We start from the raw sequence: 15032 nt of genomic DNA, 5'->3' as shown, positions 1-15032 counted from the left end.
AATTGTTCGGACAGTCCAGAAAATAACAAGTTGTATGTAAAGTGTGTTATTAGTGATTTTTCGTGTACCTTGCTTGTCTTTTCTTTGTTTTTTGTTCATTTACGTTAGTATGTTCATATCTTAGTTTAGCAGTATTTCATTATGTTTCATAAAGGGTGTCACTAAAGTAAAGATATTGAAAGGTGTTTATCCACAGTAAGGAGTATGGGTTCGAATCCACGAGGATTTATTGATCATCGTGGAATAGCCCGCTGGGCACCATTTGTCGCAGTACACCTACATCCGTAGGTGAGGACAATACTCAGTCGGTAACAAGAGAATAAAAACTAACCGAGTAAAAAAAGAAGAGGAAGAAGAAGAGAGGAATGGTAGGTTTTTCGCCCTACTGATGTGCAAAAAAGGCAAACTGAAAGTATTAAGTTCTCCGGGCTATAACGAAGACTGTGTTATTGTGAAAAGTAAATATAGACAACGTAGATTGTATCAGATATATGGTCTGTCAAATATATATTAGTGTAAAGATTGTGAGTAAAACTTTTGTGACAGTGGGAACAGTGTGCAAGTAGTTCATGGCACATGCACTTGTGTAAGCTAACTGCGTAATTCCAATAAATCAAATGTGTAGAGGAATGTACATAGTTTATTACAACAAATACAGTCATTAATTTATAACAAGGTAAGTGGTGTTTCTGCACTGAACTACCATAACAGATTATCACACGCTAATCACGCGCAAAAGGTGAGTATAACAGCGTGTACCTGCTGCAGTCTATTCATACGTTGATTTACTCATGTTGTAGCACGTGACCTTCACGGGCTGTAACTTTCATCTACCAACGGCGATAACTGTGGTGATTTTTTTAAAATGCGAATCCACAACTTCCTTAGATTCTTTCTTACAAACACACACACACACACACACACACACACACACACATATATATATATATATATATATATATATATATATATATATATATATATATATATATATATATATATATATATAAGAAATCGCGGGGCAAGCGCTTGAGTTGTAGTATTTTAAAATGAAGTTCAATCAATGACCATGTGCATTAAATCATCTTTCCAAAGACGAAACAACTTTTGTTATTAGTTTTGTCTTCCGAAGATTTATTTTTAGTTACAAAAGAAAACGAAGTCCCCCTTATTTGTCAAGGCACTCTGAAATGTAATTTAGTTTATCACCATACATGTTATATTATCTTTTTGTTGCTGAAAGAATTTAAAAGTTAGTCCAATAGTTGCTTAGATTGCTTTCTTTACACAAGAAAACAAAGCCTCATATTCCGGGGAAAATCTATCCTATCAGTATCTACATTAAATAACCCTTCCAACGATCAAAGAACAGTAGTTTGTGAATATTTGAGAAAAGTAACAAACTCTCCAGTAGTCTGGCTTCAAACACGTAGCACTAAGCCGGTGACTTGTGTCCGTTGTCTTAGTGCTTAGGTTTGTATTTATCGTGATCGTCACACTTGGAAGGGTTTAGGCGTCATAGTATGAAATCGTATTTCCCTATCAAGGTAGCACACTGACGTACACTGTACGTATTAATAAGTACAGGAAATAAGAGGAACATTTAAGCAAACCTAATCAAGTCTAACCTAATTTAGTACATTTTTGTACTTTTTTTGGATTGCATTTGTACCTTCTCCAAAGCTGTGCGACACAAGGCATGCATTTTATGGCATATAAATTGTTTTTCCACCATCTTCATTTATGCGTATACCCATTCTCGCTCACGCGCCTGCTCCCTACGGTTGCTTTCTGGTCTCCTGCTCTGACTCGGTTAGACAGCATTCGTGCTTTTTAGTGGCCACGTTGCACAAGTAGGTTAGTGTTTTATGGACTAGTTTTTATGCCATACGTTCAAATTGTATTTCGAACAACAATCATTATCAAGTGAGCCATGGCCACAATCTAGTATTTTGGATGAGAAACTAAATAATGTTCCTTTCTTTATTTTCCTTTTCCGGCGATACAGCAGTAATGCCATAAGTATAAATACATTGCGGATTGGAGCTCCTCCGCGAATAAGCAGTTAGCGTACGCGCCTTTGGCGTGGGAGACCTGGGTTCGATTCCCGGCGGGAGCTCAGGTGGTTCAGATTCCACGTTAATCAGGAAGTCCACGTCTCATATAGCCTCGCTGATGAACGGGACGTTAAACTCAACAGCAAGAACATTGCCGATGTATAGCATAAAGCCTACAGTGCATATATGACGAACTAACTTGTGACCAATAAAAAGCACGAATTCTATATTCCCGATTCAAGGCCGGGATGCAGCGGTAGCGAGGGCGTACGTCCGAAGGGAGCAAGCGAATCAGCTACTGGAGTTATACGCATAAACGAGGATAGTGGAAAAGCACATATACACATAAAATACTTCCACTATCACTCAAATTCATTTCAGTATGATGTACACTGACAGTAATTACTTATATTCACACTCTCATCCTTCACGAAATGTGTTTCCCATCATATTTTACTCATAAATTTTTTATTTGGTAGAATCGTTTGCTCGGATGAACCCCTCAATTTACATAGAATTGCCAAGCGAGCGATAGCGAATGAAGGCGGGTTGTTAGAGCCCCGTAGGGCACATTACTTTCTTTTTTATTACAACTGAATGGGAGGCGCATCAGTGTTCTGCACCCCTGCCGCTTGAATATGCTGATGCTATATGAGAAGTTCTGGGAAGGATCTAGATAACTGCTCCATTATTACGTGCATTTACATCAGGTTAGGTTAGGCGTAGTTTGTTTCAGAGTATAATGAGTGTTCTTGGACATTTACACTTCTAGTTATCGCTTAAAAGCTCTTCTTGCATCATTTCTCGTCTGCTCAGAAAAATTGGGTGAACATGTATTCGCCAAGCGGTGCGTAGAGTCTCTACCGAAATTGCATACAGCACAACCCAGTAATGTGTACAGTTAGATTTAAATAAGTAGAAGAAAAGTTAAAAAGAAATAATATAAAGATGAACACTCCCTCTGGCCCCAAACAACAATAGCACAAGGTCCTTGAGTCCATTTCTTTTTCTTTTTTATCTCTCTTCTATTCATGGGGGGCGCGGTGGCTCAGTGGTAGAGCGTTCACCTCTGGTGCTTGGGGTCCTGGGTTCGATCCCAGCCCCCGCCAAGTGAACTTTGTGGTGGACAAACACCGTGCTCGTGGGTTTTCTCGGGGTTCTCCCGTTTCCTCCCACTTTCTTCATTCCACCATTTCACTCATCTCTCATCATCACCGTCTCCTTAGCCTAACCGGCATAAGCGTGGGACGTAAAACTCACAGATTTCATTTCATTTCATTTTCTTCTCTTCATCTTCTTCCCCTTCCCTCTTCTAATCACTTATGCTCTGTCGTTTCGTAAATGAATGAGAAATGAAATTTTTGAGTTTTACGTCCTACGCATATACCGGTTAGCAGTAGCGGTTCGTGGTCTGTACAAGCACCGGTTGCAATGTTGCAATATCAAAGGTATCTAGGTACGCGCAAGCAGGCACGTAGCCAAGGGTAGCCTCCCTTCGAAACCAGAAATAAAAACAAATTAAGGAAGGATGAAACAAAAAGAAACGAGAAAAAGAATAATCATCGTTAAAAATAAAAAGCCATAGCAATCGTTTTGTAACTCTTTCTTATAAGGAGCTTTGTGTTGAGGAAACAGGGGGGAAGGGTTCAAGTTAAAAATATATATTATTTTAACGGTGCATTCCGAATTCCATCTAGCTCCATGCTAATCCTATGGACTACAAATGACAATCGATAAATGGGTTCGATCAGAGAGACTCTCAGATAGAACTTAAGAAATTCCCCCAATCACCAAAATATGAGCCTGGCAGCATAGATTCCCGTTACACTTGTTAAAGAAACTTTCAATTGTGTGGCAACTCTAATCCATTTTATAGGATGTCTTTACTGCCAAAACAGATCTCGTTACTATCCTTGACGGCGTTAAACGAAGATAAGAAAAAGAAGAAAGAAGACAAAGAGAATCGAATTCGAATGACTTCGGAAGACTTTTTCAATACTTTTTAAAATAATATTTTACTCGAGAATTCTTCATATTTTGTTATTAAAATACTAGCTAACATATTTTCATTTTATTGTCCTAACAAATCAATATCGGTATGATGCCAGTAAAATGGTTTGCATTGATCGAGCCCATGGTGTGTAACCACAGTATTTAATTTCGCCCCCCCCCCCCAAATTACGAAATCCTGGCTAAACGAACAAATATAAGTTGTCAGTAAAATAGTTTAGAATGATCGAGCCCCTAGTGTGATAACCACAGTATTTCGTCCCGGACCCCCCCTATTATGAAATCGTGGCTACGTGCCTGGCGCAAGTGTTCCCCTTACCCCAGCATTCTTAAGTCTTATCCAAAAAAATATTCCGGATATATGGAGTGGAAAGTCTTTTAAGCTCTATTTGTATATTATTGATCAAATTATTTCTCTAATATTGATTTAATATATAATCTTTTTTTTCAAACAGCCACTATCAATGTACGTTTATATACTATTTATATACAAAACTTCTACACTCAATGTTATTGAACAAGAGATAAACCGAATATAGAGCATGTGCTGTAAGCCATGAATGATGGCGTTAACCCAAAAAGAAAGAAAAAAGCAAGAAAATTGCATATAATCATGCACGCAGTTAAACAAAATTATTTAATTATACAAAATATGCATTATTTTAAAATAGAAGATCTTTCTTTGTTCTTTTCGAGCTTCAAACTTTTCTATGACTTCATTGAAATCTAAAAGGCTGCTCGCCAAGTTTTTCTGAATAGAAAGCATCGCTACCGCAAATATTTTCCGCTTTATTTTCTTTAGGGTCCAGAAACACGACCCCCTCGGGAGAGTAATACTCCCGGAAGTACGTTTTTCCGCGCGCTACTGTAGCCAGCTGTTTTACGCGCTATCCTAGCCAGTTGTTTTAAGTTGGTCACAAAAATTTTTATCATGGAGTACAAGGGGAACAAAACGAGTCCTATATCATGTAGTACAAGGGGAATACTACTACTACTACTTATCTGCACAAAAGTAAATAAATCACTGTTTTGAGTATTATTTTCACATTATTTTAATTTAATAAGTGTTATAAAAATGTAAAAAAAAACTTTCCTCTTGCCGGGTTTGAACTCACGCCAAAAGAGACTTTTCTTACTAGCATATAGCACTATCCACTCGGCCACGAGGACCAACAGCAGCAATCGTTTGATTTCTGCTATTTTAATGCAACGTGGCAAGAAGTGGATAACGCCAACTAATCAGAATTGTGTTTCTCGTTTCTACTTCCGGGAGCATTACTCTCCTGAGCTAGTCCTCCAGAAACACCTCTCTCCTCTGACAATATGCATTTTGTTAGCAATTCTTTGTATAAGTACACGGCGCAAAAAGTCAATTTTCAGAAACCACGTATTTTTGTCTGCTGTTCTAGTATAAAGAAGCATGAAATCTAAGATGTTTTCCTTCGAAATAAAAAAAAAATAGTATAACATTCCAGCAAATTAGACTAAAAAAAAGACAGATGAGTATTGGAAGTGAATGATTATATATTAATTTTTTATGCTCTTTGCCGGAAATCGAACACAGGATCGATGTGCACGAAAGACACAGAGCTAGGAATTAGACCAGTGGTAAGACATTTTCTTCTTCGAGACTCGATCGACCCCCCTCCCAGAGTAGGATTAAAAAAAAACTTATCCCAAAAATTTTAACATTGTATTATAAATGTTAAATGAAATATATTGACTTTGAACGACAACCCACCAAACTCAGCTTGGGTCCATCCTGCTACCACCTGACTTACATTTTTTCTTTGCGATTTAGTGTTTTGTGAATAACTTCTTTCTTCCAACCGTCTGTATCTCTCTCACACCTATCAATTGAGTCAAGCGCAGCAAGTGGAGGAATTCGTAACTATTACAGAAGCTGACCAGTTGGGAAAGAAGGTGCAACTGCAAGCGGGCAATACGGGAAGATAGGAGCGATGCAAGAATAAATCCTTTTCCCCATGTTAAGAGATAGGAGCTCGCTGCCATATGCTCAATGTTACCGCTTCCAGTGGCAACGCTCACTGCCACTGGAAATGTAAATCACTCTCTTTGAGTTTTTTAATTAATTTTTAAGGAAATGGATCAATACTGTTTTGCACACAAGAGCAAAGATTTATTGTTTTTACTGATACACTACTTTAATACTTAAAAATATTTTTAGTATTAAAAAAATATCCGGTTGCACAACCATGCAACATATAGTACCAGGCACCGCTACCGGTTAGGCTAAAGGTGACGGTGATGATGATGAGAAATGAATTAAATTGTGGAATGAAGAAAGTGGGAGGAAATGGGAGAACCCCGAGGAAACCAACGCACACGGTGTTTGTCCACCACAATGTTCACTTGGCGGGAGCAGGGTAATGAACCCGGGACCCCATGCACCAGAGGTGAACGCTCTACCACAAAGCCGTCGTTTCGTGAAGAGTGAATTGCTCAAGTCATCTGAAGGAATTACTTTATACTGAAGATACGCTTTCACAATACTATATACGGTACTAACAACTTTTAGATGGAGTGTTCATCTAGTTAAACATATCTGCAGATACTGTAAAATAAATACTTAAAATACTGCACAATAAAAAGTGAAGATTCTGGACCATAAAATCTCAGATGAAGGTAGTTGCAATTTTGTGTATTTCTATGCACATTTTTTGAGTGATTCTTTCTCTGTTCTGACTGAAACGATCCCGCATTTCAATTCTTCAGTGCTTTATATGTGAATACTTTCATTTACCTAATTTTAGACCTTTATTACAAATCTGCTTCCTTTATTTTCTACTATGTATAATTTTGATTTAAATACACTTTGTGAAATGTTTTCCTTTTCTTTTTTCTTTTTCTTTTATTTTTTTCGGTGAATGTCCTTAGTAAAGTTGGGAGAATAGATGCAATTGAAACGCCTGTTAAGTGATGCGGTGGCAGTGTAGTACAGTTACTGTGATCTAAAAGGCAACAACGCATTTGGAAAATTAAGAATGAAAGTTGTTTTTGGTAAGTAAATACTACAGAATACCTGGATAGTTTTCCCTACCTGCTCCATTTATTTTATTGTGGGTTTTGAAGCAAAACACTTAAATGACATCGATGATGCTTGAAGTAATCCACCATTTGTTTTGTCGATAAAATATTTTTTGTATTGATAGTGTAATGGGATTAGTATTAAAAAATACACTGTAAAGAAATGTTTTCAGAACATGTAGAATATAAGCGCCTGTTTGATTTTGAACTTTTAAGTGAACATGAATATTATTGGTTACAAGACAATACGGAAACTTAACATCATGTGTTTTTGTGATAGGCATCACTTATTTGAATAGTGTGGTTAACAAACAAAATGTGCGTTTTGGACTAATGTGAATGCCGGATTGCTCCATAAAAACATCATGCTTTGAGAGTGTCCATGGACTTATTTGAAACTTTATTTTGATTTACAGTCTTAACTCATGTGACTATTTTTTCTAAAGACAAGAAAAAAAACTCTTCCTGAAAATTTGATGTAGCTCAGAAGACTTCATGCGTGTAGTGAAATCGTGGAAAACATGTGCTGTCGCAATCAGTAACATTCATGTTCGCTTAAATAATATTTAGATTCAAAATTGGGCCGTATGAGACATGAGCGGCGTTCCAACATTTCTTTCGATGCTAGTCTTATTACAATAGCCTTGCAACTAAAAACTTTATCGGCAAATCAAGTAGTGATTATTTTGTGCGAGACCCAATGCCAGTTTTTCTTTAGGACCGACGATATGTGGCTGGGTTTTTCCATGACAACACAGTCCATAGCTCACCATCTCCAGAATTAAATGACATTTGCAGTACTGTCCTAGTAGAAATGCAGTGTTAGGTTGATACGTGTAGCATCTTGCCAGAGGCACGTGTCTGAAATATTAAAGTTTATCATAAATATTGTATCACTATTTATTTAAACTTGTACTCTAATATATTCTGTATTTACTCTAAACTAATTAATCTATCAATTTCGTTTTAGTCTTAACTAAAGGTTAAATTGTAAGCTATATTGATACTTAGATAGAATTGTAATTGATTTGATCATTTCTTCTAAGACAGTTAATGAAATTTTTATCCAGGAGTACACGGAAATAAAGTTTAGTTGAAAGAAAAGGGTCGGCTTGTAAATGGGCTGTAGTGTGATAATTTGACGTGCAATGACTCCAATATGTTTATCTCCTTTTAAAAGAAATAGTACAGGTAAATTTCCAGAATATATGGAAAAGTATTTAAAGCAGTTCACATCGTTGACATATATATTAGGAAGAGTAAATTGAATACATATTTACACAGTGTTAGAGGGTATTTATTTGTTCTTTTTCTGCTTTGCATCTTTTGCGTTAGTGTTCATTATTATTATTATTATTATTATTATTATTATTATTATTATTATTATTATTATTATTATTATTATGTAGCACGTTTATGTGCAATAAATATATTTTCGTAGTAAATGGGCTAAAATTTAGATTTATAACACTTTTGAAGTCGATTACAAATACCTACCTTATGACATTTTTCCTTTCAATTACACATAATAAATTTATATATCATATATTGCTCTAAATTAAAGTTAGAGGCAGCGCCGTAACTTAGACTTTTCTTGGGGGGGGGGAAGCATCAATATTTGAGCTTCCTCCAAGAGGTTGTTTTAGACCCTACCACAAAATTCGAAAATAGGCCTCGTCTTTCCATCTTTCTCTTACACTTTGTGGGCCCTCCCTCATTCTCCAGGGCCCATACCATACATGACAAATTAATTAAAGGGACAATATTTACAAATCTCAAAGCCATAAGAACAAATATTATCTGGGGCCCTTAATAGTAGGCACTTTTTACTGAAGTAGGACCACGACTCATTTTTGTTTTATATACCTTTTGTGTGCCGTTTTGTTTATGCAATGTAGTGAACCTGTTTGATGCTTCATTTATAATTACATGTATCGTATATGGAATAAAAATGTCCTAAAGTGGGCTCCCGCGAACGGCGGGGAGCTTCCCTTGTGGGCAATTGCCCTCCCTGCCCCCCAACAAGTTACGGCCCAGGTTAGAGGAAAACAGACATGATTACGCCAAATGCAAAATTCTTTAGTTGCTATTTTTTTTTTGGGTTATAACTGGTTTAGATCTCATAGATTTGCAGATGTTAGAATACAAAAATAATACACGCAGACTCAACTATAACACATATTCTTCTTTCCACAGAATCCGTAGAAAAATCTTGCGGGACAGTTACGGAAAAAAAGTGGAGACGACAATTCAGAAGTGGCTGCGACGAACGAAGGAGAGACAGGAGGGAAGAGAACAAAGGTTAGTTATGATTTATTGAGCTAGTGTATTTTTAAGTTATAAAACTCCACAAATTTCCAAAGTAGTGAAATTATATTACGGTTGTTTTAATGGATTGCGCAGTTCATCAGGTAGACGAACAAGATAACGTACAGAATAGAAACGGAAGTTTAATATACTCTGACAACAAACTCTACGATACCAAGCAGCTATGTTGTATTGAAGAAATAGTATACTTGTTTACAGTTACCCGTTTAACTTAATTTTAAAAAAAAGTGTCAGGGTGTTTACTGAGTGTTTAACGAAACTTTGGAAAAGAAAAATCATCGTTTCAACGAACATCTTGGTATTCATTTGTATTCATTCTACATAAGTAGTAGATTAAGATAGAAACTATAAATAAATGCATTGAAATGTTTAACCCTTTTAGGACTTCCACTTTTTGAGTTAATCTGATGCTTTCACTCAAACATCTATTGCTTCCTTAATATTTGTCGAAGAATCGCGGTTCATACCTTGTTTTTTTTAAGGATACAGGATGCTTTCCAATGATATCACTCGCTTGTCCGTATTATACACTAGGAAGGGGAAAATCAGAAAAAACTGGGAATTTTTTAAAAGAAAAAATCGAAGTTTTTGCTCTTTTCTGGCCTGTGCCTGGGTCGACACAGGGATCTGAATTTTATTTGAAAATACGTTGTTATGTACATAGTATGTGTGCAAAATTTCAATTTTGTATTTCGAAAACTAAGGTCGGGAGAAATTTTTAAAACTATGAAGGTGATCCATATATATATATATATATATATATATATATATATATATATATATATATATATATATATACTTAAAAATGTACTGTGTCATTACTATCTGGCCTAGAGTCATAAAGTCATGGTTCAAACGTAATTTTCTTCAGTATAACGAGTTCTTTCTAACGGTACCACTCACATGTCCGTATCGTACAGATGAACCGGAAATTTTTCTGAAAAACTCACCCCCTCGGGCCCGGCCCTGTTTCACATAGGGATCTCAAAAAATTTGAGAAATACCAAATGGTGCACGCAATCCGTATGCAAAGTTTCATTCTGATATCTTGAAAATGAAAGGCTTGAAAAATTTCTGAAATTTGCTTTAAGAAAAATGTCACGCCCGTCCGCCCCACCTTGCGTCAAGTTGACCATCCGGTTCCCAAACGCATCTGGTGTGTTCTTTGGTCCACCATTGACTTGACTAACAAGAAAACGGCTTAAATATTTGTTATAGAACCTAAGTAAGCGATCAAATACGATACTACGCCATGGTAACAAAAGTTACTATAAATTCTAAAAGGGTTAAGCTTTGGAAACAGTACGCCAGCGCTGAGCTTCGCACTGCCACCTGTATATATATTATTTCGGATAGGTGGGAATATACTCGTACTTATAGTATATATTTTTCTGATATTTTAGAAAATAATCTCCTTCCTTTAACATTCTTTCGATCTTACAATGGAATGGGGAAGCCTGTTTCTTAGCCTGAACGTAATAACAATAATAATCACGACTTTTATAAGTTAAATTTGAAATTTGTCTATACGGCAATATGATTCACTGTATTTTTGCTTAAATAGAATAAAGTATGAAAGGGAAATACATTTTGTGGCCCAAGGCTGCAAGAAACAAGTAGATTTTCAGAAGGCTTGAAACTGCCGAATACATTTTGTAATTTGTACTAGTTCAATTTGGAATTTGGAATTGTAACTTTGTATACCTTTGAGTCCGGTTTGTATAGTTTAAAGCCAAAAGGTCCCAGGTTGAATCCGTCATGTAATTTTTACTCTTTAAAGTTAATCATAAAGAACCTTACTTAACAGCAACCTCATAATCTGATTTTAATTTTGATCGTTGTGATGTTGAATATACCTAAAATTAATTTTCCCATTTTCTTAATTTCAGAAAAAATAAATATGGAACGCACGAAGAAAGAATCTCATATGTCAGTGAATCATCGTAATGTAATATAATAGTTAAATATAATATATCAATACATCTATCTAAACTAAAATGGTTCTGTATATATTTACTCCTACTTCTAGAAGGTTAAAATTGATTTGTTTTTAAAAATATTTATTTTAGTAACAGTATTATGCGTTTATGATACATTTTATAATCTCAAGAATAAAACAGGTATACCAAACTCTTGAAAACCATTCTTACACGAAAAAAATCATATTACAATCTCATTCAGTATATTAAAAAACAAATAGTGTGGAGCAGTCAATCTACAAAAATTCCAATATAAGAAGCACTGTTAAGAACTTCGAGATGTAATTTGAGGTAATCCAATAAAGTATATTGTTATTTTATTCGTTTCTTTTTATGTTACGCCTTTCTTATTCTTTAATGTATATAATTTCAATAAGTTGAAACGTTGTCGGCCCTTAATGGACGGCACGTTTTGACTGAAGTTAATATTTCTCCTATGAGATGTGATAATAAGGGGAAAAAGTTTTGGGATAGAGTTAAAAAGTTTTGGTCATCATTTGTTTAAATATGAGAAGTAAAGCTTAGCTGTCTTGTCTGTTCATACAAAGGAAAAGACAGAACTGATATTTTACAAATGAATTTGAAACTTTAGAGTGAATCGAGAGAGGGGCCGCGGTGGCTCAGTGGTAGAGCGTTCACCTCTGGTGCTTGGGGTCCCGGGTTCGATCCCAGCCCCCGCCATGTGAACTTTGTGGTGGACAAACACCGTGTGCGTGGGTTTTCTCGGGGTTATCCCGTTTCCTCCCACTTTCTTCATTCCACCATTTCATTCATTACTCATCATCACCGTCTCCTTTAGCCTAACCGGCATAACCGTGGGACGTAAAACTCACAGATTTTGAATCGAGAGAGGTTTTTACATCACACTTAGAAATAGGATTTCCAGTTTGTGATATCTTTCTACGCATCTACAAAGAGTGGAAGAGGATGCAGGTTTGAAGCTTTTTAATCAACAAATTGTATTAACTGAATCGTATGGGCAGAATACTTTACTTTGTTAATTACATTTTGAGTTCTTAGTTTCGGGAGATATGGAAGGATTAATACAAGTAAAATTGGAACTAGATTTGCTATTAATACCGAATCTTCAAATAGTTTGATCTTTCAGTAGATAAAAATCGAAAACCAACTTTTTTCTGGTACACAGAACCAGAATTTTGACTGGAAAGGTACGAAATCTTTAACATATTAAAACATATGACCATAATAATGTCTTCTTGGTTTTTGTGTGTGCACAAAAACCTTTATAGTATAAAGGTTGATGTGTGTGTTTGTTGACTGTAGTAAAAGTTGATGGAAGACTGCTTATTTAGATGTCACTTTGATATGGTAAAATTTAACCTATGTTAGAAATAGATTGATTCTAGATAGTATGGCTTCCGTAGCAGGCTTTAATTGAATAATTCTTCTGTGTCAGTCCTTTAGAACATTCAGTGGAAGTCCATAATTGGTCTGTGTAGGAACAAAGAATAGTCACAATTTGTACGTTCAGGTCCAATGATATCTACATATGGACATCATCCACGTCAATTGGAAGTCCATAATTATTACATTTTAGCTCCGAAAGTGGACAAAATATAGACGTTCTGGACGTCCACGGGATGCATGGCAACTGTCCCAAAGTAACATTCCTTTGTATATCCAGTGGACAACGTATGGACCAAAAGTCCATGTCCTCTGAACGTCCATTGGGCGTCTGTATGTAAATAATTAGTTCGTTTTAATGCCAGAAATGAACATAATATGTACGTTCTGGACTTCCAGTGGACTCATGGCAACTGTGCCACGTGTACTGTCCCGTGTACATCCACTAGAAGTTGTATGGACCAAAACCACACGTCCACTGGACATCCCGTAAATCCTTGTCCGAACGTTAAATGGATGTACATTGGATGTCGGTGTGCTGTGTGGGTCGTAGTGTATGATACTGGCTACGATGTTCTCCAAGAGTTAACTCATATTATGAAAACATTTCTTCACCGTTTCATGGTACACTACAGCTCTAGAAAGTTTGATATTTTAAATCGTCTAACAGCAAGAACGTTGACATATCTCTTGCTAAATGACCGTGCCCAATCTACCACAGGTAAATTGTTGGTAAATATCCTCTCTTCAACACTTTCTGTGCTGACACCCTTTAACAAGATACCTTCAGATGAATATCTGCAGATGTAAAAGGGAAACCTCAGTTCGCAGTTATAAAAACGTCATGAAGTAACACATTTTCCTCCTCTGCACTTAGAACAGTTTGGGCTTCCAAAGTTCTGGTGTGTTTCTTGTGCACTTTGTTGTCTATTGTCGAACGCAGCACTATGATGCCAAGTTACAAAAATTCCATCTCTAGAGTCAAACAGTGCAATTTTTCACGTGCATTTCCCACATATTACAGTGTAGTCCGGAAGTGGTCGTTTTTTCTGACAGTTTTAGGTTTTACCCAAAACATTTTTGGTAAAAATTGCTTGGCATTGTCTGGCAACATTGCTATCCACGTTTATTCGTTTTCTGCTTTGTAACATTTATTTGCAGTGAAGTTGGAACAATCAACGATGTGTGATAACATTGAGAAAAAATTATTTGTTGCGGATTGGCTTTAGGAAATTGGCTTACACAAGTGACAGCATGGACAGTTTTAAAGCGAAATTTACAGACCGCTTTGGTATTAATCCACCAAGAAAAGCAACAATGTTGTGTGGGAAAAACGTGCATTTCCTACGGGCAGTGTGAAAGACCTTCCCCGAATCGGTTGAGTGATAAAACGGAGGGAGACGTGCCGAAAAGTGGAAGCATCATTGCAGCAGTCGGCTTCAAAATCAACACGTATAAGGTCTTCGGAGGTTGGTATTCCTCGGACCACTATGATGAGGCACATGAAAGAAGATTCAAAATTGATGTTCTACCGACCAATACATTGTGAATGAACTGAGTGACGCCGACATGGATGCGCGGTGAGACATGCAGAACTCTCCTTAAGGCGTTCCCTTCCAAACGATCCTGTCATGCAGTCCTCTTCACATACGAGTGTGCTATCTACCGGAGTATGCATTCTCGGAACGTTATAATGTGGTTTCCGGTTTTACAAAGAGATGGAGAGAAACCCACCACAGGTGATGGTATGAACTGGAATGAGAGGAACACTCATTTTTGGGATTACTTCTTCGAAGACAATGTCAGTGGATATTCTTACCTGGAGATGCTTAATGAGTGGTTGGTGCCTCGACTGGAAGTAAATGGTAGCAAAGTTACTGTTGTGATACGGCTGAATGGAGGACCAGCGCCTTTCGCGATTCTCGTGCGCAATTACCTGAATCAGACATTTCCTGGCCGCTGGATTGGAAGAGGTTGTGCATCTTGAGCAGCTTCCTTGCCTGGACTCCAAGAAGTCCCGATCTGACGACACCACACAATGCTCTGTAAGGTTTCATAAAGCAACAAGTGAGAAACACTTGATATCACAGAACGCAGGAATTACGAACAGCTGTGGAACACGCCTTCACCCTCGTGACTCCGGAGTATCTCCGCAAAACATCGTGGTCAGCAGAAAACCACCTTGAAGTGTTCTAATCGTTCGTATTGCCATGGCCTTGCTTGGGGACATCCACTAAGAAACCCA

The 15032-nt window shown here is 36.8% G+C and overlaps 1 long non-coding RNA gene across 2 annotated transcripts; it reads left to right on the top strand.

Annotated features, from left to right (window-relative positions):
- Positions 1-358: 358 nt before the first annotated feature.
- On the top strand, positions 359-11731 carry LOC145688840 (uncharacterized). Of its 2 annotated transcripts, none has more exons than XR_014132001.1 (4): positions 359-676; positions 6971-7088; positions 9312-9416; positions 11333-11731. It is a non-coding gene; the product is annotated as an uncharacterized LOC145688840 (long non-coding RNA). The 2 variants fall into 2 exon arrangements; XR_014132000.1 differs by having other exon boundaries at positions 6966-7088.
- The last annotated feature ends 3301 nt before the right edge of the window (positions 11732-15032 follow it).

The sequence above is a fragment of the Thermobia domestica genome, chromosome 7 (assembly GCF_964235325.1).
Source record: "Thermobia domestica chromosome 7, izTheDome1.hap1.1, whole genome shotgun sequence".
Classification (NCBI taxonomy): domain Eukaryota; kingdom Metazoa; phylum Arthropoda; class Insecta; order Zygentoma; family Lepismatidae; genus Thermobia; species Thermobia domestica.
The sequence above is the reverse complement of the archived record's forward strand: the minus strand, read 5'-3'. Positions and strand labels throughout refer to the sequence as shown.